This window comes from Tympanuchus pallidicinctus, unplaced genomic scaffold (assembly GCF_026119805.1).
Source record: "Tympanuchus pallidicinctus isolate F22 unplaced genomic scaffold, pur_lepc_1.0 scaffold12, whole genome shotgun sequence".
NCBI lineage: Eukaryota > Metazoa > Chordata > Aves > Galliformes > Phasianidae > Tympanuchus > Tympanuchus pallidicinctus.
The window spans coordinates 10348262-10372575 of NW_026294637.1; the positions used below are offsets into that span (position 1 = coordinate 10348262).

The 24314-nt window shown below is 39.7% G+C and overlaps 1 long non-coding RNA gene across 8 annotated transcripts in view; it reads left to right on the plus strand.

The window, feature by feature from the left end:
• LOC128075321 (uncharacterized) overlaps positions 1–24314 on the plus strand; it is a 125352-nt gene that overhangs the window by 38704 nt on the left and 62334 nt on the right. For all 8 annotated transcript variants that reach the window (XR_008203737.1, XR_008203735.1, XR_008203738.1 and 5 more), the window contains one exon: positions 12070–12183. This is a non-coding gene — a long non-coding RNA (uncharacterized LOC128075321). The remainder of the gene's footprint in view (positions 1–12069; positions 12184–24314) is intronic.

Sequence of the window (24314 nt, forward strand, 5' to 3'; positions counted from 1 at the left end):
ATATACACACACACACACACACACACACACACACACACACACTGTAGCTTATTCATTTGATGGATACTTGTAGTAGACTCCGTGGTAGCAGTGAGATAGTGCTCTAGAACTAGTGTGACCAGAATTAAGTAGAAGGATTTCAGGGTACCTGAAGCCACTTATAATTCTGTGCAGAGCTTTGTGAAATGTTGAACTATTCACTTACAAAAGAGGCCTTGATCACTGCTATTTAGAACCACTTGCCCCAGTCAGTTACTAACAAGTCTGGTGATAGATTGACTTCTGGGGTGTTTGTAGAAAGTGATGATCTTCCACATTGGAAGACTGTATAATAATTGATAGCTTTTTGTACAAGGTTTTTTTTTTTTTTTTAAATATCTTGGTTCATCTGTGAAACTTCAGTGACAATGCTTTTATTTTGCACCAAAATGTGATCAACTAAAGGTACTGTGTGACTTCTAGGATGCCTGTGGAATTCTGAATGTTTTCCTGAAATAAATTGCAACTCTAGACCCAACCAAAGATATTTTTCTTCCTTCAGAGTTCACATAGAAATATGAAGTCAGTCATGTACCTTGTCTTCCTCTTCCAGCTAATCTGTAGTGCAGTGATTCTTTTATACATCACTCAAATGCCTTTTCGAGGGACTTGGCTGAAGGATGGAAGTGCATTTGCGTGCAGTAGAGTGGCTAGAGCCATCTGATAGCTCAGTGGACTGACTTCTAAAGTGGACTCACTGAAGCTTGCTGGGAATCTTATTAATAAACAAAACACTAATTATGCAGAGACTTTTTTGTCTAGTGTAACTCCATTTTGTCTGATGCATTTCAATCTAGGCTGTAACAGATTTGAGATTTGGCTTCGACATGGGCTGTAGAATCCCCAGGAAGGTGACTGAAGTAGAAGTTCCCTCACCATCCGTGTAGTTAAACCGCTTATTCTAATGTCTTCAAACACACTATGAAAACCTACTGCTGTAGTTTTCATGTTCAATTACCATCATCTGCCCAACCCTGCACCTCTTGTGCATGCTACTTTGATCTGAATTACTAGAATTATTCTGTGTGCACATATCCTTGTTAAAATGTGTGGGTCAGTGCTGCTGTCTCCTCTGCTAACAGCACTGACTCTCATCTAAATCAACTGCTCTCTAGAAATTGAAATAATACCCCTGGCCAGTTTTAGTGTTGTGCCTAGAAAGTAGGCTATGTGTGGGGATGTGTTCTGCCACAAATAATTGACATCAAAGTTTAAACAATACCATATGCAGCATTTGAGGGTTTGCTCTGTTTGCTCTGTTTTGTTTACAAGACTTTCTATCCCCACTCTCCCCACTTCTCCCTGGTTCACTGGTACGAGGACTGTTGGTGTCCTTTCCAGAGCAGAAAAACTGAGAGTTTTCCTGTTTGGTGAGAAGGGATTGTAAATGTCTGCCAGGATGAGACTGCCCTGTTTGTGTTAGTGCAATTGCTGGAAGCTGGTTTCTTTGGGTGTCTTAATGACTTCCTAACAAAAATGAAGTTGGGGAGCCTGGTTCTCCACCTTTGTATTTGGTCTCATAGTAATGTTGCAGTGATGCATCTGTTCAGTGTGTGCATGAATGATGTCCAGATTCAGGCCAGAAAGACAAAACAAAACTATGGATTAATTCTTAATTTACCTTTACCAAGGAAAATCCTTCATTATTTTCTGCTAGAACTGAAGAATCTGCAGAGCTTATCTTTACCATTGCTATCTTGATTATTCAAAGCTCTCAGCACCCTCCTGGCACAGCAGTCTGCATGCATGCAGAAGATAAGTCTCGAAGGATGACTACAGTTACTAGCTGTGGTTATTTGAAAGTCACTGTTCATGTTTAGTTCCTTTCTGTTACGTGCAATCAGTAGAGAGCAGATGTTACAGTTCTGTGATGAAAAGAATGAAGGTTTGTGGATCAGAGTACTGAAAAGTGTTGTGCTCTTCCTCTCCCTGCCCTGTTCAGTCCCCTCCTGTAACTTGTTCTATCACCAGGGCTTTATCACAGGGGCGCAAGGTCGGAGTGCCTAGACCAGACTGCTTGATGGAATGTAGTCCTTTGCTGCTCTAAGTCTCTGTATCATGGAATTCTGTCAGTTCATTCAGAGTGATCCATCCTATCACCTTGTTGTTTCTGCTACTCTTCTGACATCTCAAATTCACCTAGGCTTTCTTTTCTAATTATGTATGGGGAAATCTGTGTGCATTCAACAGATGATGCAGCTGGATTTTCTGAGTGCTGTTGTGGGAATGATAAAGCCCATCTTCCACAAATTCAAGTTAAGGGGGAATAAAGCCTGTTCTTGCTGTGACTATAGAGATGTGAGAATGGGCAAGGCCCTCTGATGAAGCTGAAGATATTCTGTTTTTGTTGTGGTTTTGGTCTCAAAGTTGCTACTAAAACATAGTGGAAATATTTTAAATAGAAGCATCTTATGGGAAACCTCATGTTGCTTGCTTTTCAAATTATATCTAATGTTTTTTTCTTGAATGTGGCATGATGGAATGCCATGTTCAGTGATTTATTTATCAATCAACTGAATTCAGAGTTAAGATTTCTTCTTAAAATCCATTTGAACATGCAGCTTCTTTTGATCTGTGTACAGCACATGGTACTAACTTTTCTGTCCAACCACAGAACAAATGAAGTCCTTTTTGGTCCCTCTATGCTTTGCTGTAAGGGACAGAATTGTAGCGTTGAGGTCCATTTCTTGTAAATGAATTTATTCCAGAAGGTGAAATCTCAAAATGGTCTTGGTTGAAGAGCTTTTTGCCAAAGTCCTAAATCATCAGTGATAATCATGGGTGGTTAATCAAATCAGAAATTGGTTGGAAATGATGCTTTGTCAACAGGGAGATGTTTGGCATCTTTCACAATGTGGAGTGTAATTAGCATGAAACTAATAGTGAAGTATTTCAGGTTAAGTCCTAGTTTGTGATTCATAGGGGCTGGAAGTAAAATGGTGGCAGATTTTTTTTTTCCTTAAATGGCTGCTGAATGTGCAGTCGAGTCAAACATGCCCTCAGTTAATTCCACTCATTTTTACAATAGAAATTCTTTGGGGTTGAATACAGTTAGGTTTATATGATGCATGTTCAGTTGGAAGTGGGGTCAAGACTTTGGATGTTTTTCTTGTTGTTTTTCTTCCTGGCTTCTATGATAGTGAAGTTACCACAGCATCTCTTGGATTCAAGTCTTTAGGATCTATGGTGGAGATGCAAACACTTTCCACGCAGTGCTTTCCCCAACGTTATCTAGTGCCCATGGTGTTAGTCATGAAGGCTGGGATTTTGGCAGTGAACTCAAAAAGCTCCAAAATCTCCCTCCGAAACCTCCCTTACAAAAGTAAAATGGAAAAAACCAACTCCCCTATTTTCCAGCACCACTGAACTTTCCTGGAGACCAGGAACTAGGAAGTATTTCCCTTGATCAAATCACAGATTATACTACAGTCTGTGATACAGGCACAATGAACACTGTTATTTTTCTTTAGGGGATTGTTTTGATTTGAAGGAGTTGATGCCCTGTTTAAATGATAGGATCACACATTCAAAACTGTATGAGGAAATAGTGAACAATGGTGTTTCTGTGTTTTTGCATTCAGCTGCATTTTCTCTCATGATTGAAAATGTAAAGTGAAATATGGCTGCTAAGTCTCAGCTCAGAACAGTGTCACTTTGCTTGTTCAGTAGCCTGCTTTTTTAACAGTGAGCTACGATGATAAAAGAATTTGTGGGATGTAAATATTTAAACAGCATTTAGCCAAACAAAAGCTGGGGAAGTTACAGTAATAGATTCTGAATCTTTCATCTCCATGTTTTACTTTTTATTTTTATATGGAAGGAACGGGTCACTTAAGGGTATAACAAAGTATCAGACACCCTCTTTTCCTCAGTAATAAAATGGGAATAATGCTGCAAAGGACTTTGTTGTGGTGATTCATCTTTATAAAGCTCTACAGAAATAGTAGATGTTATTAGCATCCCATGTGATTACAGTGACAGGATGATATGGTAGTTTGTCTGAATTGGTATTAAGTACGCAGTGCTGAAAGTCTCTCAAAAAACCTGTTCCTTCCGGATCTCTAGACACCAGAGATTTACAACAGTTTGGATAAACATCTGGGCTGAATTGAATTCTATTGCTTTTAAAGGTTACCTTAAAGACAAATGAGAGAATCGTGTATTGCGGTAACTTTCTATCTGAAGGATCTCAAAGTACTGCAGGAACCAATATGCAAATTATGTATAGATTATAGCAGCTCTGTCAAGTTAGGGGTACTGCTTGGCAAATCAGTGAAACAAAACAATGTGATTGAAAATGGAAGTCTGCAGTGTTAAAATACAGGGGGATGTAGTGGGAGAGGATGTAATCATTGGAAACTGGCAGGGAATTGGAGCTGCAGCTTCTTTTCCCACATAATGTATCAAGTGAACAGGGGTCTGGACTTAAGGTTCCAGCAGTGCCTTTATGGTTTGTGTGAAAAATTGCAACTTCAGGAGCAAGCAATTTGCTGGGATGCAGGTTTAATAATTTCATATAAAAGAATCACAACTGCCTGTTTGTCAGCATAACATCACAAAACCCATGCATTTTAAACTGTTACATCATTGACAAAAAGTGCTGCTTACCAGACTGTGCAGTGCATTTGCAGCAGCAATGTCTTTGGAAGGTGTTCTCTTTTCTAACCCTACTGAGCTTGACTGAGCTGGAATTGCAGTGCATGGCTATACACTTGCATTTCAAAGATGCGTGCATGTTTTACAGTTATATTTCATCTTAATAAATAAAATCAAGCATGAAGAAAAGTTGACAAGTTTTTAAGTAGTAGTCTCTTTTGCATTTGACCTTGTGCAGCTGTCTGGTTTCAAAGAATCCTGCTCTCTGCAGCAGAGAATTGATGTAGCTGATCTGAACGAGCAAAAGCTGCTTCTCATCCTGCGTTGCTGCTTTGATAAAGACACTGGTAAGAGCAGTCTTAACCAGGCTGCTGCTTCTAGTATTGGTGTCTTCCAGAAAACACTGAATCTTGAAATTATTCTTTCAACTACAGAAGCCTATTAGTGCTCAACAATATTTTAGAGGATTTGCTGTGAATCTTAACTACCTGAAGCATATGTCCAGGGTTAGCATTTTAGAGGCAGTGAAACCACTGATAGAGGTGGAAATGATTGTTCTGTGTTTGTTTGCATGATTTTTATCCAATTATTGTAGGTAGCCTGCCACCACACTGCTTGTATTTCAGCCCTCTGCCTGGTACAAGAGGCACGTGACTTACTAGTGACTTGCTCTGTGCCATGCTGATGTTTCTGCAAGCGGTAATTTGGAAACAGCAGTTCGGAAGCTGATCAGTGAAAGCTCGTTGTGCTGAATCAGTCAGAATGTTACACCGATTCCTGTTTAATGGCTTTGTTGAAATTAATTATTTAAATATCCAATGATTCCCCCTTCCGTCTTCAGAATAATCTGTTTTCAAGTGGTCCTAGATGAACATCAACACATTTTCTTCCCTCCCTCTTTTAAATATTTCACCAAGTTTTCCTGTCGTTGTGATAATTAAAGAAATTGATAATATGCCTTTAGAGGAAGGCTGAGGCCCTAAGGGGCAGTATCTGTTCCTTTCAATCACTGCTAAGCTTTTGCCAATAAACAATGAAATGCCCCTTGAAGTCAGGAAAAGGATTAATCTATAGCTACCAGCCATTGTGTAAGTGCCTGTCATCTGGAACAGAAGCATGGCCCTTCTTAAGACTGTGGCCTCTTTATACGTTTGAAGTCCTGTGGATTTATCAGGAACTTGGTTCTAAGTGACTTTGAATGTGAGGTTTTACTAAAGTGCTACACAAAGGTATCATGACAGAAATGGTTAATGAATTTGAGCGTTTAAAGAATGCTCAGTAGTCCCAGTCTGTAAGTGACTAGTGAATGCAAATGCAGGTACACCTCCAGAACTCTAAAGATGGTTCTAAGCCCTGTAATACTCAAGGAAGTAAACCTGGGAATGATATTCCTACATATAATAACCTGAATTTGCATCTGACTCTCATTTTTATGTATGTCTCCTCCACAGCAGATATGAGGAATGCTATTTGATAGCATTCAACACTGGAGAGACTATGTAGGACTTGTCGGATGGCTTGAGAACAAACTTCAGGTGTGCGCTGGAGGGATTTCTTGTTTTGTTCTTGTCAGGTCAAGAGTAGAGTCTCAAAGGAGGCTGACTGCTTTGCTTTTTCAGGAGATAAGTAGAAATAAGTTGATTTCACAAGACTTAACCAAAGTACTTTAATTCTGCTGATGATGAAATAACTGCTTCTCTGATGGTTTGAAGGCCACTGGGAACCTTCGATGTGAGAATTGTAATCAATTATGTGTTATTTTGCTTCAGATACAACAAAACCAATTTGCTGACTCACAAGTCAGTGTGTCTTGTTGCTGCAACATAAACTCAAACTGGTATTCTGCGTGCCAGTTTTCTGTAGGCATGTTAGAAAATTGGGCAAACTTTGGAGAACTGAGACTTAGTGAACTGTAGAAGCATTTGTACCCAACACGTATGAAAGAATTGAGGCTACAGTTATCTCCCTATCTTCACAATAGTAAAGCAGCAAGTGCACAGCTAAAAATATTCTAAGGCAGATTTAGTTATAAAAACAAATAAACAAAACGTGTATGATAACATTAATACAGGCTATGGTGATTGTGTCCCTGTTTTTCCATTCTCATAAAGGGCTTGAACTCAACGTATGCTGTATTTAAATTTTCTTCCAAAAATCAGTGCTGTGGGCTGGTTTTTTCTCTCTTATTCACAAAATAAATAAATAAATAAATAAAAATTTAGAAGTAGGGATTATCCAACAAATTTGATGACCTTCTTTTAAAGGATTCACTGGAATTTAGAAATTGTGACTTTTCAAAACACGCTTTGTGCGAGTTACAGCATCAATAGGGCTGCTGCCCTGCTACGTCCCTTCCTTGTTTGCTGTGTTTGTGTTTCTTAAGGACTGAAGGGCTGTTACTGAGCTGGAGCATGCCAGCTCATCACTTCACTGTTTAGTTCGCAAGATCCAGATGGTGGCAAGCTGCAAATGGATATTCCTGCAGTTCAAGTATCTATCCCCCAGCAGACTCGAGAGACACTGGTTCTGGCAGATTTAGACTTGTCTCTGGCTATTTAGCACAGTTGTACAGCTAATGGGCTGTTGGACAGTTTTGTCAAACTTGGTATATTGTGGTGACTTGTTTATAGTTCTGTGAAAGGACTGCATGGCTAGTCAGTTGTGAATAATTGGAAATACTCTTGAGATCTCAAGAAAAACACTTATTGTTAAATAGGGTTGAATTTGCCTGTTTATTTAGTTGTCCCAGATAAAATCTCAGTACTGACCTTTGAATGCTCCATATATTTCTCCAAATTGGATTTTGCCTTTGTGCTTATGTGTCTGATGTGTTTTAATAGGCCAAGGTCTTAATTACTGTTATTATGCCTAGTCTACCATACGCTTACAGTTGATGTTAATTAAAATGCAGACACTGCAAATGCAAAAAGCAGATCCAGAGGTTTTATGTGCTTACATGTACATTTCAGACACGTATCCATAGGTGTACAGCTATGAAGCCTTTATTACAGCTTCTGTTTTACTTGCCATCAGTTCATTGATAATCTGCTCACTGATCTTGTGGACACCAAAATTCCTGACCAGATGAAAACCAGACTTAGATTATCTTCCAGCTGGTGTTCTAAATACAGATCCTACATGAGAACGCTTTCTTTTCCAGTATTTATCAGGCTGGTAGATGAGAACTATCTGCTATTGAAGAGAGGTTTTATCCAGCTGTCCACTAGGCCAGCCCTTGCTTCGTTTTTGCATTCAGTGCCCTGGTAGAATCACAGCTCTTCTGTATTGACTGTTGGAAGCTATTTTGGACACTTGCTGTGAACTAGGAAGCTAAAACCTTTGTCATACTCTAAGACTTGCATGATGATTGCCCAGCTTTGTGAATAGAAATGCATACAGGTAGAATTCTGATAAGTTTGAAGATACACAACCAATGCTGAATACAAAATGATATAACATTAAGGATATTTATCGTCTCTGGACGAGGATGATATGAATGATTTGCTTGTGTCTTCCTAAGCCTGTACAAATGGAATCTGAAATACAGATAACATCACGTAATGAGATAGAAGTAATGCATAGCTCCCCAGAAAAATATGTGCTTGAGACAGATTTTCCATTGGTTGGGAAAACACAATTTGTATTTCTAAACTGAATTGTTTTAAAAATCTAAATGATCCTAGGATTGGTATTCTGTGTAACAGAGTGGCACAGTGCTCTATTTTCTTCCCTCTGTGTGGTTTAATCTGTATTAAAGCTCTGTGTTGTCACAACTTTCATAAATTATTACACATCCAGCCAATAGAAATTACATAAATACTGCAAACATAATCTTCTGCTCTTAACAGAAACTCTTAAAGGACTTTTAAACTAGTTACAACAGAAAGTGGTAATCCTTCTATTAAAACTTTCTTACTGTGTTATAAGTTTGCTGTTATGCAACATTTTTCACTTTGTCAGCTGAAAACTGTTTTTCTAAAAGTAATCTAGACCTCTCTTTGCTGAGATGGAAATAAAGGGAAGTTTGTCTTGACTAAGTGCTTTGTTTTCCTGTGACTCTGAGCAAGTAGTAGTTAGAATGAAACATTGGAAACAACAGTAATTTACTAATCAGGAGAAAAATGGTTGTTGCTGAAACATACCCCATGTTCACTGCAAAACTGATTTAAAGCACATTTTAAAATAACTGCTCAAGAAAAATAAGTTCACAATGAGCTCCAAATTCTAAATGTAACATTTGCATATATATGATTAAGTATCACAAAATGGACTTTACTCAATGAAATTTCTTCAGGGTGGTGAAGACAGCAAGAAATGTTGTTGAATTAAACCACCTGTGGGAGTCTGAGGAGCACTGAGCCCATGGCTGTGCATTGCCCTTGCAGAAGATGCTGTAGAAAAAAATGCTGAATTCTATGATACCTTCACCCAAGACTTACACTTTCTTTTACTGGATCTTTAATGGTCAGAGTACTAAAAAGTAATTAGGTTAAATTACCATTTGCACTCTCACAAAATAAATATGAGAAGGCAGGAATTATCTGAGTGCTTGTCCTTTGCTTTTTTTTTTCCACAACAAAAAGGATTAAGGGCAACTGTTAATCTAGAGGTAAACTGAGATAAACAGCCTGCTGTCCAAGAGCATGCATTGTTGAAGAAATAATATCAGGCAAAACCCTGAGCAAGAGTATCCACCTTCTCCGTGCTGCTGGTGAAGAAGGCAGTAGGAGCAGCTTTAAGCAGCAGTGTGCCAAGCAGAACCTGAAGCAGTGCCATGCTGTGTGTGGAGCTGTGCTGCACTGGGGGCTTAAGGAGGAAACAAGGGCAGAGCCTGATTAACCCATAACACAAATTATCCACTCCTTGCTCAGTAACAGGAGGAAATTAGAGCATGACAGTAATGGAAAGGAAAACACAGCTAATTTTGTCACCTGTGAAACAAGTTATATACATCCCCGTACAGGGAAGTGACCTTCCCTCTGACAGACCTGGTATCAAAGATTAAAGAGATGGGGAGCCAGTTTCCAAAGAAAATGAATTTCAAAAGCCTGTGTGGCAAAGAGCAGAAGTTATCTGAAGTGGTCTCCTGTCTTTCTGTATTTGTGCATCTCCTGCTTCTATACCTATATGTATTTTGTGTGGCAGTAAATATTTAAAGACTGCAGCCAAGTTGGTGCTGGTTATTCCAGACGGAAAGATTATTCCCTCTTGAGGCACTGTAACAAAAGACTTGGCAGTTCATAAGCAGGGCTCCTGCTGGGAGCAGGTGTCTTCAGTTTGACAAGATTGCACTTTATCCATGGATGCTTGAAATGCACTATTGCTGGTAGCAGGTCAAACAGGTCTGAATTTTTAAAGAGAGTGTTGTAAGACTTGAGTAATGAGCTTGAGGCGGTGAACAATGACATGCAAAACTAATTACCTGTTTACGAACGTCACAATAATTCAGCTGTTTGTCTTGACTGGAGTCACGCTGAGCTGGCTCCTTCTGCCAAGCCTACTTTCCAGCCATTGAGTGATTGTATGTGAACTATTTTGCAAGCATGTGCCAAAAAGAAGAAAAAAGTGAGGAAAAGGGAATCCATTTAATTGCTGCAACCTAGATTTTAATTTACTGACCACATAAGAGATTTAGAGATTAGATTTGCCTCTATACAAACATGTCTCTGTGGGTGCAGTGTGTTTTCACTGAACAGCATAAACTCAGCACCCAGAAGAGTTAATTATCTGAGTGCTAATCCTCTCAGAGAAATACGTAATGCATCTTAAGTATTAGCAATGAAGTGCTGGCTGGCAGTGCAAAATCAAATTATCTCCAGGAGCTTTATTGTTGAAATGTGAGTACTCCAATTTGCAAATATCCAGCTTACAAAGAGGCATCCAAGAATGGGAGCCTGCGGTGCAGGAATGAATTTCTCACCTGGAATAGCACACAAACTGTACTCAGTTCTGGAAGAATGTTGTTGTGGATGTGGGCTAGAGTAGTTGGGGTTAGATCAGCAATGTAGATGGTCCTCTGACCTGGTGAACTCAACTGTTGGCTTCTAGCGGGATAACAAAAAGTCATTTAAAAAAAGCCCAAAGTACTTAAAACACTGATGCATTTATCTTTATTTAGGAAACTCTTAGGCCACACAAGGTTATTTCATAAACTAGAACTTATGTGATTTTGCTGTTCTGGATATGCTGCTTTTCTTTCATTGAGTGAAGATTTCAATCTTCAATTCAGTATAAAATGAACTTTCAATGTAAACTTACTATATTTTAAATTGCCCAGGTGAGTTGGCAAATAGCTGGCAACACTTCTCCATTTCTATCTGTCTCTGTTCTCTATCACTGAAGCTGGAGGTTCTTTTTCCTTTGGCTTCAGTGGTTGATAGATCAGACCTTAATTTTACTGTGGCTGGGAATCTGTGTAAGGATCACTGTACGTGAAATGACAGATTGCAGTTATGGCTTGCAGGTGGACAAAAATTATCAACTAAAGGCAAAGAAAATGTTCCATTTAAAAGAAAAAGAAAATATTCTTAGTGATATACTGAGGTATGTTTGTCCAAGGGATGTGTTCTAAAATTCCCTTTCTTCAATAATAACAGTAAGAGTGTACTCGAGACTCAATGGCAGAGGAGTGAGGGAACTCTGGAACATTTTCAATGAATCCTGTTTTTAGCTTTCATTATTTGTGAAGACTTTGCCTTTTACAAATATTCTCCTGAATTATTTAGCATGTATTTTATGCAAACAGCTTAAGAATACTGAACAGAGAAGCGTTCCCCTCACCTTACCCATATGCGACAGATAATGGGTGTGACTTGGAAACAGATTTTATAACACGTGTGGATGCCCAAGGTTGGATTTAAGTTTAAAAAAAGCCAAACAAATGAACAGCCAAACCAAAATAACTTTCTGATCCACCTTAGGTGCCATCTGTCTGTGGAGCTACCTGAATTCCATTGATATCGTATTTTTGGTATTGACATTTCTGATCAGAAGCAGATATTGGGAGTTCTTCCATCTGTCTTCCCTGAAGCACACTGCTTCAGCTGAGGTTTTTATCGCATGCATTGCACAGTGAGAGTGCTGGACTCCCCGCTGCATGATGATCAAGTCAGTCAGTGAAGTTCTCAATCAAGTTGAGAGACAATGTGTGTAGTGTATTTTCTAATTGGTCTTAGGTGTCTTCCACAATGTTAGCTGAATCGAGTTAGTGAGAATGGTGAGGGCAGTAATGGCAGCTGTGAGCAGTAATCTCACCCCTGACCCAGCTGGATTCAGAGAAGGATGCCTGTGTATATTTGTCAGGCAAAATAACAGAGCTGAGGGTATGGATGCTATCTTGGTATCAGGATTAGGGAAACTAGAGTTGTGGTTCATACCTGGGGATTTTGTCTAATGAGCGTTTTAACGTTGGTGGCTTTTCTTGGTTGTTTTTAGGTGTGTCTTAGTGAGATGGAAGATGGTTGCTATTGTAAGAGCATTCTAAGCTGTGGATCGGGGGCCAACAGATACTTCCGATTGAGTCCAGAGGAAGACTTTCCTGGTTTTCAGGTACCTTTCTGTCCTTTCCATTTCTTTTTGGATAGTGCAGAAGTGCTCCTTGTTTAGCGTAGTGGTCCTGAGGCCCTTGTTTTTCCTTGTGCAGTCTCAGGAGAAGAGCCTTCTGCCTAATGCAGGAAAGAATAAGGTTAATGTTGTTGCTAAAGAAATGTCTGTTGAGCTGCAGATTCAGGCCCTAGCAGAATAATTGGTTTTGCTGAACTCCAAAACATTCAGGTCCTATGCCCAAAGAAATAAGGGAAAGAGGAACAATAAAGGGTTTTTTTCATCTAATTAAAAAAATAATAAAAAATTGCAAATGGTCGAAGAGTAAAAGTCTCTTCGACCCTCTGCAGAATTCAAGACAAATTCATTATTTTAGATGAAGCTTTTGTTGTGTCTGTTGCTCGGCCTGGCAATGACATTTTCACATCCAACTAAGGTCTGAAAAATGAGACTATTAAGAGCAACCTTCAGGAAGTGATCACAGTTGCTGTTGGAGATATCACAGGTATTGTCTCCCAGCTTTGGAGAAATTTACTTATGTGTCTTGAGTCTGCAGAATTTTCCTGGAAATGAACCAACAACAGAATTTCTCATGAGATTTCTCTTATATCCTGGCAAGCTTCTTTCCTGCAGCGTGTCTGCAGGCCCCACAGGAAGAGGCTGATGAGAACAGTAAGAAAATCTCAGGAAAAAAAAAGACATGTAAACTCTGAGATTAATTCTGAGGGCAGACGTGGGTTGAGGTTAGCTTTTTAACCCCATACAGTCATCTGTACACTTAGAGTTCTATCTAGAAAATGGACAAACACAAGTCAGCTACCTGAAACTGCAGAGGATATTCTGTCTGTGCTCATGGACTTCAGCACTGTATCCGTCTGCAGAAGTACTGCTTAGCTGATAAGGTTTTCTTGCAAAATCGGAATGGTTTGCCTCTACCAGCTGTACTCCTCATCTTGGGATCTGCAAATTTGAAATACTCTGTACTGCAAATCTGGTCAAAAACAGTTTCTGATGTTTCTCATTTGAGTGGGAGACAGGAACTGAATGACACACCAAAACACAATACGTAATTTTCATCAGTGAAAAGAAGAACTGTAAGCAGCAAGTCCTTCAGTCCTAGTGAATAGTTAGCAAGAGGCTTAAGGAAGTAAGATATATTTATTGCTAGAATGGATGACTAAATATTCAAGGCAGTCTAATGTAAAACACATGCATTCTTATTTATTCTGCATTTACAGAATTTTGGCTTTGCCAAATTTCCTTTGGTTCATAGTGAAAATGCTTCAAAGTAAATAAAACAGTGACATGCAATGTTTGGGAAAGACAAGATAGACAGGAAAATGAGATGGACAGAGGTGATCTTAGAGAAGTTCTGTAGCGATTACCAAAAAAAAAAAACACAACCAAAAGACAACAAACTGGAGTTGGAGAGACAAAGGAATGAAATAGGAATGATGCCATTTGTCCTTTATTGCCTGACCCCAAGCACTGTAATACAGAGATTCAGACAAGCCAGAGGTAATTAGTTCTCATCTCCACACTAATGGGCTGAATGCTAAAGATGGGAGCAGCCCAACAGAGCCAGTGCTGCACTGATGACTTTGCAGAGGGAAAGCACCAGGGCTGAAACCACCTTTGGCTCTTATGCAGAGAATGCCATCGTTCAGCACCTGCCACGTGAGAGAATGGAGCAATTACAGGAGTGGTGCTCCTTCCTGTGAACCACTGGAGTGCTCAGCCACACAAGGGAAACGGAGAGCTCAGATTGAAAGCAGGGGTATCAGAAACCTTGTGACTGTACAGGAGGAGTTAAGGGAAGCTGGCATAGGGACTGAATGATGGATGTGGGTTAGGAGCATTTGGGAGCTGCAGAATATCGCGCTGAGAGGCAGTGATGTGATGATAATCTCAGCGTGTGAAAAGGGCTACTGCAGAACCACCAGCAAAGGGGCAGGGGAATAAGAGCTGAAACGATTGAATCTTGGTAGGCTGATTCTTATGAGCAGAACGTAGAGTTAGGAGAGTATAATATTCATAAATGGGACCTCATGGAGTGGTGCTGTCATGAATCAAAAAAAACTGCAGTACTTTTGTAATACAATTCAGAAGTAAGACGTGGAAGATTGTGCTACAGGAACGGCTGTTCTAACAGGGCAGTACAAGTCCTACCTGAAGAAAAGTTGAGCTCTAAGGTATGCAGTGAAACTGTACATTTTCTCAGTGACAAGACAGGCAGAAATACTATGCCTACTTCACAACTGATGAACGCCAGGCTCACGGTTTATGTGGAGGATTATCTCCTGGAACAATCTCTTAAGTCACCTGTATCAAGGCTCAGGGATGGCACAGAGGAAAAAAAAACTAGGTCTTGATACTAATCTGGAACTTGCTCAAGTCAAAACTGCACGTCTTTCCACTGTTATTCTTCTGGGTCTGGATCACACCCAGGTATAAGGAAGTTGAAGGCATGAAACAAAACCAGTGTGATGATATGGATCCCATTTTGTAGATTATGGCAAGCTAACAGTCAGCTCAGAAATATACCTAGAGAATGTACATAAGTCCAAATTCCTACTCAAGAGAATTATTTAGGCAAATGCGTTTGAGAGGAGAAGGCACTGGGATAGCTTCATTTTAAATGGGTACACGTGAGCCAATACTCAAGGTGCGTCTTTGATAACTGATAACTTTGATAACTTTGTAACTTGAGCCTTAGTGGTAATTATAGAAATAGTCTTTTTTTTTTTTTTTTTTTTTTTCTCCAGTGCGTGAAGCCTAAAATCAACCCCTTCACTTTTGTTTGGTTAAAACATGGAATAGGCTCAAATTGAGTGTATCTGCAGATAGGACTGAAACAGAGTTTCTGACCGATCTGTGTAGTTACTGTTAGATACTCTATAAATATGCTTTGTGTTTACAAGGTGGGTGCTTGGTGGGCTACAGTCACAGGACTGCTCTAGATTTAGTGGAAGTGTTTGACCACCATCTCTCTTGTGTATTGAAGGAAGCACTAAAAAGCAATAAATAAATCACTTCTAGCTGCTCCAGTTTCTCTTTTTCCAGACTTATTCCTAATGTATATTAAAATTATATCAGATCTGAGGAATGGAAATGGTGGTAAGAATGTGATTTGAATGTTAATAGAATTCTAGTTTTCTCTGCACTTGTGCTACTATTCTTTGCAGGATTGCAAACGAAGGAAGTGCAACCCTGCTGTTTGTTGGGAGTGTGTATTTTAAGACTTCTAACACATAACAAAACAAAAGGAGGTAGCTTTAAGTGTGAACATGAATTGTATTTACTAAATAGTCTGAAGAAACAAGTTCAAACAGGAGGAAAAGGCATGAGGACACTAGAGACATTCTGATCAAGAAGATAGGCTTAAGTAGAAATCTATCCTTGTTCTCAGAGAACGGTGAGAAAGCAGTCTTGATTTTTCATGCCATCACAATATGTCAAGGGCAGCCAGCACATTTTGGCTCTTGATTTTTTTACAGGCTGTGCTGACATGAGTAGAATATTATTAGAGAGAACTGGAATATTATTAGCATAATAATATATATAATAACAATACATATATTTCCCCTCCAAATTTTGTGCCCAGTTTGTGTTAGGAAGTCTGTTGCAGAGTGCTACATGTTTGTTAGCAGCATCAGCATATTGTGAGCCACAAGGTAATGGGCAGATCCTGCTTCTCAGGGGCTTGTTACCCTAGGGGCAGAGAGAATCCTTCATGAAAGAGAGAAGGCGATGCAAAGCTGTCAGTTGAACATAAAAATTACCCCCAAATTGCAGAGAACAGATGGCTGTTAATGGCAAGTGTTTTTAACATAGCTATATTGTCCCATGTTGGGATATTAACTTGTCTTTTTTTTTTTTTTTTTTTAAAGTCACTTTGTAAAAATGGCACCTTGGCATGACTTGTAGTTTTCTTGTTTGGTTTCTGTGTCATGTTTGCTCGGATATGCTTGCCCGATTTTCTACAGCCGATGTGCTCAGCAAGCTATTAGTGTATATCTTTGGATTTCATACATTCTTGGTGATTAGTAACAAAAACCCAACAACTTTTGAAGGACTGCAGTTGAGTAATTGTTTTGTTTTATTGGACTGATTCTGACTGCAAAGTAAGAGTACCTGCTGCCTGTTTCCGCACACTGAATTGATATTTACAGGACTGAATACACAGCACTAAAACTTGCTTGGACTAGCAAATGTGATAACAGAAGAAATGGAGAGAAAAACGCATACAGAACACACTTAGCTTTTCTGTTTTGTTAACTGCAGGTTGAAAGCCAGCTTTTGGGTGATTAAACTTTTCATTTGATTATTAAGTGATAGACATCTTGCTGAACCCAAGCATGCTGCTACATGCACAGGAAGAGTGCTTATTTAAAGCAGACAAAAAGGATTGCACAAAGAGACCCTTAAACAAAACACAAGTGTCAGCAAAACTAAACAAAGTAATCACACACAATTTAAGACAGACAGAGGCAGGCAGTAAATTGATGACAGATCCTGAATAATCCTTTAGAAAAAGTCACCCTGGTGAGTTGGGAAATCTGTTTATTTGTTGCAGTTTCTTATCTTTTCCTGACAGGAAATCTAGGAAACCACCACATTACAGCCATTGGGTTTGGCAGAGTGGGCTTGGAAGTGGTAAGCTGAGAGGTGGGCAGCAGTATGCACCCAGCAGGAGAGGGCTGAGATGTGTGTTCCCTGCAGACTACAGATGGAAGAGAATGGAGCCTGGCTAGTTAAGCTTTCTTCACTGATCTGCACTGCTGATGTCTAAGCTACTTCATGTGTTTCAGAGCTATGTTACAGGCTCACCAAAGATGGCTGTGACACTGCACATGTTGAAGCTCTTGTGTCACCATGCTTTTGATGCACAGTTTAGCTCTGAGCTAAAGGCAGAAGAGCCTTGCAGGAACCTTGTTGGTGTTACTGTGACACTGGCAGCCAGATCTTAGCCAGGGCTCTGCCCTTCCCTTACTGAATAGGGAAATCATCTAACTTAGTTTTTCCCATAAGTGAAGGGGTAGTGGTATTTGCTGTGAAACCTATGAATAAGAAACTCTATGCAAATATGCAGTTTCTTCTGGGATTTTGGGCTGGGAAAAGTTGCAGGTGATCACTCTGTAATCAATTCTTCTCTGTTTTGAACAGAACAGTAGTCAGCTTCTTGAAAATCATCCAGCTTCCTTTTTCCTGCCAGTCTCGGCTTCTATTCTCCTTTCCAGAGCCCTTGGCTCAACCATTAACCACACCAGCATTTCACCAGTTGCAACATGTAGCTCCTCTTGAATTGGAGTGGGAGGAAGGCTTGGAGGAGGAGGTGGTGAAGAGGGAGAGAACAGTTGCTGCAGAGAACAGAAGGCTAATTGCAAACTTATAACCCTCCAGTGAATTAAGAAAATGGGGGAGAGTGGCTGGAAACAGGAGAGATGAAAGGTGCAAGACTGAGAAATATATTGGTAGCTGGTAGCTGTTCCAAGAGTTGGTGCAAGGCCATCAGTGTGGAATAGGAAAGAAGCATTTCTTGGTCAACACTCTCTGAGGGGCATTGCCAGTAAAAAGCTAAGAATCAGTAAATTGATTAGAATTCTGAGACCACTGAGAAACCTTCTGGACTGAATTCACAGCAGCCTTATTTCCAGGAAAGCAGCTCATCTTGAGCTCATTCTGCCTGGATGGAAAAAAACAAGTCTTTAAGATAATTAACAAGTTTCTACTACTTTGTGTGTTCTTAACCTAAGGCCTGTCTACTTTTGAGTTTCCATTGCCAAATTTCTGTTCTAGCAAGTAGCTGACGTGGAAGGATAGCAGCTATGTTGCATCGTATTGATACTGAATTTCGTAAATCAGGATGAAGGCAATAATCAGTGCATTTCCTTGTTCTGCACTAGAAATAATTGTACAGCTGTCAAATTCTCACTCAGGAAAAACAGATTCAGGACACCACGGCAGTGAATATGTACTTGCCAGAGTAACAGCTGTCAAATTCTCAGAAAACAAACCCATGCAGTGCAGCAGTAGATCTCAGTTGCCTAGAATAACTCAATTTGTATGTGCACTTCTGTATTTTCTCCTGCTTTGAAAACATCTGCTCCTATTTCATTGGTCATTAGAAGTAGTTAGTTTGTATTTTCTGTGTATGGGCATGAAGTTATTTCATGCAGCCTATATAACATCAGGAAAGCATCTGTAGTGGCACCAATGACCCAAATAACTTTCGATGGAATGTTCTTGGACTCTTTTAGTATTGGCATTTTAAATTAGATGTCTCCTTTCTGCAAGTTAGTGTCTAAACTGCAATTGCGAAGTAGTTACTTGTGACACAAGTGCTGAAAACTGATCAAAATAAAGTGTTGGAAATTCTTGCACACACAAATGCTTTGGTTCCAGACTTCTAAATCAAATTAAATGGGGGATCAAATTTTCCAGTCACGAAATTCAGTGGAAAGCTGTGTGACCTGTGCTGCTATATAGATTTTAGAATCATTAGGAAACCTAATTCTTCCAACAAAGCATAATCTTTTCCTTCCATCAGACAGTTCTATAGCTAGCAGCATTTTTTACTGACTATACCTGCAATAATTCAATTTTTATTTATTTTTCCAGTACTTTTATTCTTTGGAACACCAGTCAGATTAAGTATGTAGGTTGCTCCAAAAGTAAAGCCTTTTACTTATTTCTATGGGAATTACAACAGATACAAAGAGCAAAATAACGTTGTTTGGTAGACCAAATCCTCAGCTACAAATACTACTTTTTCAACATAGTCACCACTATTGGTTATGAATTTTTACTAGAGATAACAAAAGCCTGCATGCTGAACTTGTAGAAATACCAGTGGAGGTAACCTGCTGTTGACACTGCTGGAATGCACCACCTGCTGCTTCACTATGCTCGCATCCAATGTTTGGTCTCCATAAATGTTCAGCAAGTGGCAGTGAATGCCAATGGGTGCCATTTTTTTCACATGGAGGAATTCAGTGACACACCTTTGCTTCATCTGCAACTTCCATGTCGGACACCATTTTGTCAAACTGCCCTCGGCTGCTACCTGTCACACGACAACATCATGTAATGGAATGTTGGTGGGAAGGTTTACCCTCTACTGCTGTACAACCAACATCTGCTTCAGCCATTGTGGGCCAACATAACAAAATAGGAGGTTCTGGTTATTTCTGGAGCAACCCTTGTGTTTGAGAAGTGTTTTTGAATCAGTAGAATGTTTACTTATGCTTTACTTACTGTGACTATAATCCTTCCATACTTTACAAATACTGTTTTAATACAGATCAGGATATGGCCAAGTTTCCTTTTATAGCTAGAGATTTGAAGGATCACCTTATTTATATCCAAGAAACTATTCTCTTCCCAAATGGAATTCAGTGGTTTCTAATGAGCAATTGACTCAATATTTCCTTGTAGTGTCGCTTCCTAACAAGATTCTGGAGTTCACAAAAATTTTACCAACTAGTATAAAATGAAAAACAAACTGTAAATCCTTTTCCACATGAAGAAACTTGTGCATCAACCTGATGTGTGTTTTAATTTTTCTGTAGTCTAGCAGTAGCAAAGAGCCCTCGTTCTTGAGCGCAGCCCCCAGAGCCAGGTGGTGTACAAGCTCAGGTGGGCATGCAATGAGGCAGTCTTGAGGTACAGATGGGAGAGTGGAAGGACTCCAGAAAACTGTCAGGCTATGCAGTATGCAGTGGTGGAAGCTCATCAGCCATTTAACCGTGGCTAGTATTGCAAGTCTTTTGATGTTAAGGCTGTAAGAAAAGGAGCAGGTTGGTGCTTAAAGATATAGGTAGTATAATACTGTTCTGAGTAATGTATACATGCTGCTTACCTTTCAAATGTGTTGAAATCAGGGTTTGAAAAGGAAAGTAAAAACAGAATTTGTGATTAGACTGTAAGAGAAAAAGACTACAAAGATGGTGCCTTTCTGCAGGTACTGATTGCTGGTCATTTATGATGGAATCCGGAGCAATGTTTGCTGCCCGTGGTAAGGAATGCTGTGTGTAATTTAAGCATTCTGGGGAGCATGTTGTTGGCATTTTATGGGGAATAATGTAGGGCTTATTCTGAACTGTAGAACGGGGAATACTGCTGGTAGGTGTGCGCCAAGCCAGAATTCTGCCAGATGGCAGTAAGAATGTAACTGTTCAGGTCTTTCTGCAGACTTCAGCTCATCAGGTCACAGAGTATCCAAAATTGTTAGGATGCTCCTCTGCCAGAGTCCATCAGATTCCCTGGTGTCTTTTGTGTCCCAGAGGTTTGGAAAGATTCTTAATCAAGATAACACAAAGAATAGGAAGTTGTGGTTATATATCTGTATTTTTATTATCTTATTTATGGAGTGCAGACCCAAAACTGTAGATGTCAATGGAATTCTTGTTTTCAGCTGGTTTCAGTGGATTTTAGCTCAGGATTTGCAATATGTTTCAAACTGTCTGCGTTCATTAGTTTAGTTTTCCTGTTTATGAAGTAATTATCTGAAGGGAGGTGTCTGAGGTATAAAACACTAAGTAATCTCACTGTTTGAGCTGTTAGCATAACAAATGATGCTCTTCTACTTTAATTCAGTAGGAAGTTGAGGAAAGAAATGAAATTCCAGGTAGTGTGCATGAGTAGGTTGCACACATGAAAATCAGTAGTTACAAATGTAGATTTTAGATCTTGGCAAACGTTAGTTGTATGCAATAGAGCAAGTAATATTGTTCTAAATGTGGGATAAATCATTCTGGAAACTGAATAGTAATAAAATTCTAAAACAATATTCTTCTAACAGTTAAAAATTCTAAAAAATATGGGGCAATTAATTATTGCTGCAATATGTTTGCATATTAAATCACCTGAGATGAAAGTGATACTAGTTGGTGCAATTCGCATTCTCTCAAAGGATTAATTTTCAGACTCCTTTGTTGATTTGTAACACCTGAGTGTGCTTGATCCAGCTTAAGCATCTCTTTAGACAAATTAAAAGCTTTAGAGCTAGTTTGTATAGCTTGGATTCACTAGGGATGCTTTGCAATAATGCTCTGTGATGTTACAAAATGAATTAGATGGTTTTTGTCTGGAATGATCAGAACTGAGAAAATACTGCATTATGAGGATTCACAGAAACATAAGGATAAATAATATCTTACTCCATTTCTATTTAAATATTTTGAGGAGAACTTTTCCTTCCTGATGTTGCCTGTGCTGTTTGCAGAAGCAAGGCAAAATATATCTAACGACAGCACAGTGGTGATGACAGGAAGGCATCTATCTAGAGTTTTAAAAGCAGTGGTGGAATTAAATTTATAAAACCACCCTTTTTTTACTTGACTGCATGCATGCCTTTAAAGGAGCCCAAAACATTACATGACAGATTTTTTTCTGAGCTTTAGAGAGAGAATTGTTTATGCAAAATGCTTTTAAAACTGCAGGGAACTACATGATAGTTAAGGACCAAATCACTGTGGAAATACATTGCTGAGGTCACTCCTCTAAGTAGAACATGCCAGGGTTGCTGCTGATAGCAACTTGTTGCTCACGTAGTTGCTCAAGCTGCTGGTCAGGAATGAAGAAGGAGAAGGACCGTGCCTCAGAGAGCTTGCAGTCAGGACAAAGGGAAGGAAAATGTTAGGGCACAATGGGGCTACAGATTATATGTATTATTGTGAAGAATGAAATATGGGGCCAGGCCTGCACCTCATTAACTGGACAGTTGTATTTTCTGAAGTGAAAAACAGAAGTCTGATTTTTAAAAATATTTATTTATCTATTTATTTATTTATTTGCATAACATTTGAAATCAATTATCTTTAAACAGTTTTTTTTTTTTTTACAAGAACTTTGGACATCGTTGTAGCAGCTCTACTGATGTTTCACTTCCCTAAGGGATCGACAGACTGGAGCTAGCTGGGAACTTGCTGACAGAATATTTTTCCATCAGAAAAGACGTATTCATTGATACCAAATTATTCTGCAGAACCATCAGTTTCAGTGATTTTCTGCAGAGACACTCGATGGGTTCTGACAGGCTTCATGCCTGATTGCATGGCTCCTGGCGAGCTGTGAGGTCTGTGGCTCTGGGATAGCCTTGACATGCTGGATGCCTTCAGAGATCCCTGAAGACCTGGCAGATGTCATGGGTGCTCTGAGGACTTCTGGGCAATGTGCCACACAACTGGAAGCACAGGAACCGCAATTCCCAAGTTCTGTGGTTTCTTGCTGTTTTATGGCTCCCAGGTCCTTGAGCTCCTTGTCGGTTCACTGGGGCTGATGGGACAGGGGATGCCCAGCAAGGCTTGGAGCCACTGCTGAATGAGGAGTCCTGAAGCTGCAGAGATGGTGCTTTCAGGCTTAACTATGTTCTGAAATTATGTAAATCAAGCACTGATTATTTCAAAGAGATTGCTTAAGAAGTTCCCGTCTGCAGGAAATGTCAGTATCCATATCACACAGAGGATTGAGCTGCCTGTCCCTCTGCTTGGGAGATTGCCTGAGGATTGGAGGGGATGGAGGTCATGCTGCCAGGTACAGGGGGCGACAGCCTACTGCTCCCAGCAGCTGCAGCAGAGGCTCATGTGCTGCCTTAGCGAGATTCAGTGAGTTGTGCATTGCAAGGAAGATACTGGCTCCCCTGACACTGAAACAGCAGCTATATTCATAACACTTTGGTTCCAAAGGGAAGTCTTTACGTGGGAGTACTGTGCATATATTACCTGTGTGTATACAAACAAGTGAAACTGAAAGACATACATTCATCTATCTAAATGTCACTTTTGGCATGATATAGGATCCACAGATCTTTCAGGCAGATGTCAACATCAGCAGAGTTGTGATGCTTTGTTATGTATCGTGCTCATGCTGTCAGCAGGTATGGCTATGATGTGGATTCTGAAGTGGTCGTTTTAAAACCTCAGTATTGTATTTTAAGTCATTTCTATTTTAGGAAACGTAGATAGTGATATCTTAGATGCTGTGGAGCTCTGTAAAACTACAGGGTTGAGCTGAAGGCTGAGGGTTAATTTCAGTAGTTGAAAGCCCCTGAGACCTCTGGAGGACAAAAATAGTCATTTTGTTGATGTGAGTCTGTGTAACCTGTGCAAGTGTGTGACTTTATAGGAGCGGATGGTTTAGAGTGGCCCTTGGTCTTGCAGTGCAAAAGTGTAAATACATATAACTGGCAACAGGGAGAGATTTTCAAAGATTAAAATGCTAGTGAAGTTATCCCATGCTTGCTGACTTCCAGATCATGGATCATCAGTGAAAATTAAATCCTTGGTGCTTATAGATTTCTAGCAGTTTCCATTTTGATATTTTTGAGAGCGCTCAAGGGTTTGCCTATTTCTCCTGATGTGAAATCACTGGAGTCAGATGCAGAGGTAAATTAGGAAAAAAGTCAAATGAATGTTGATTGCTTCTGAGAATTAATTCCACACTGCCTTGGTGAAGGTTCAGTGCGTATTAGCTGCAGTGCGGTGGCATGACGGACCAGTAAATATCACTTACTGAGCCCATCATTCATTGCAGAAGAGGACCTGGACCATGCAAATTGGATGATGCTGTGTTTGAAAACCAGGCAGCCCATAATTTTAATCTGTTAAAAAGGATTACAAATGACATCGATGAAATACAGTGTCGATTCTTCACAAGACGCCTTTTCTCTGCAATGGGAGCTGGAGGAACAGCCCACCAGCAGGCACTGAACGCCTACGCTGAGGCTCTGACAAACTTTGATCTTCTTTCAGGACTGAGCATAAAACAATGCCCCATTGGAAACCAAATAGGCAGAACTACTTTGCCAGGCAGACAGCTAAACCTTCCCACACCCGTTTGTTAATGTGAACAAGCTAATGCAGCTGTATTAATATTATAATGTTCAGGAGCCAACAGGCTTGTTTGAAGGCAGTCCAGGGCTCGCTGGACACAGTTAATTCACCATTTCTTTCTGTAACAAGGTTGCTACTATGATGTTCAAACAATATATTCAGTAGTTTCTACTTTCATTGATAGAATTTTTTTAAGGAATTAAAAGGTTTATAAGAAGTTATCAAGGTCCACATTGTGTTGTCTGATGCTGATGACTATGGGGGATCACTTGCTTTTCCTAACAAGCAGACTTGGTAAAATGT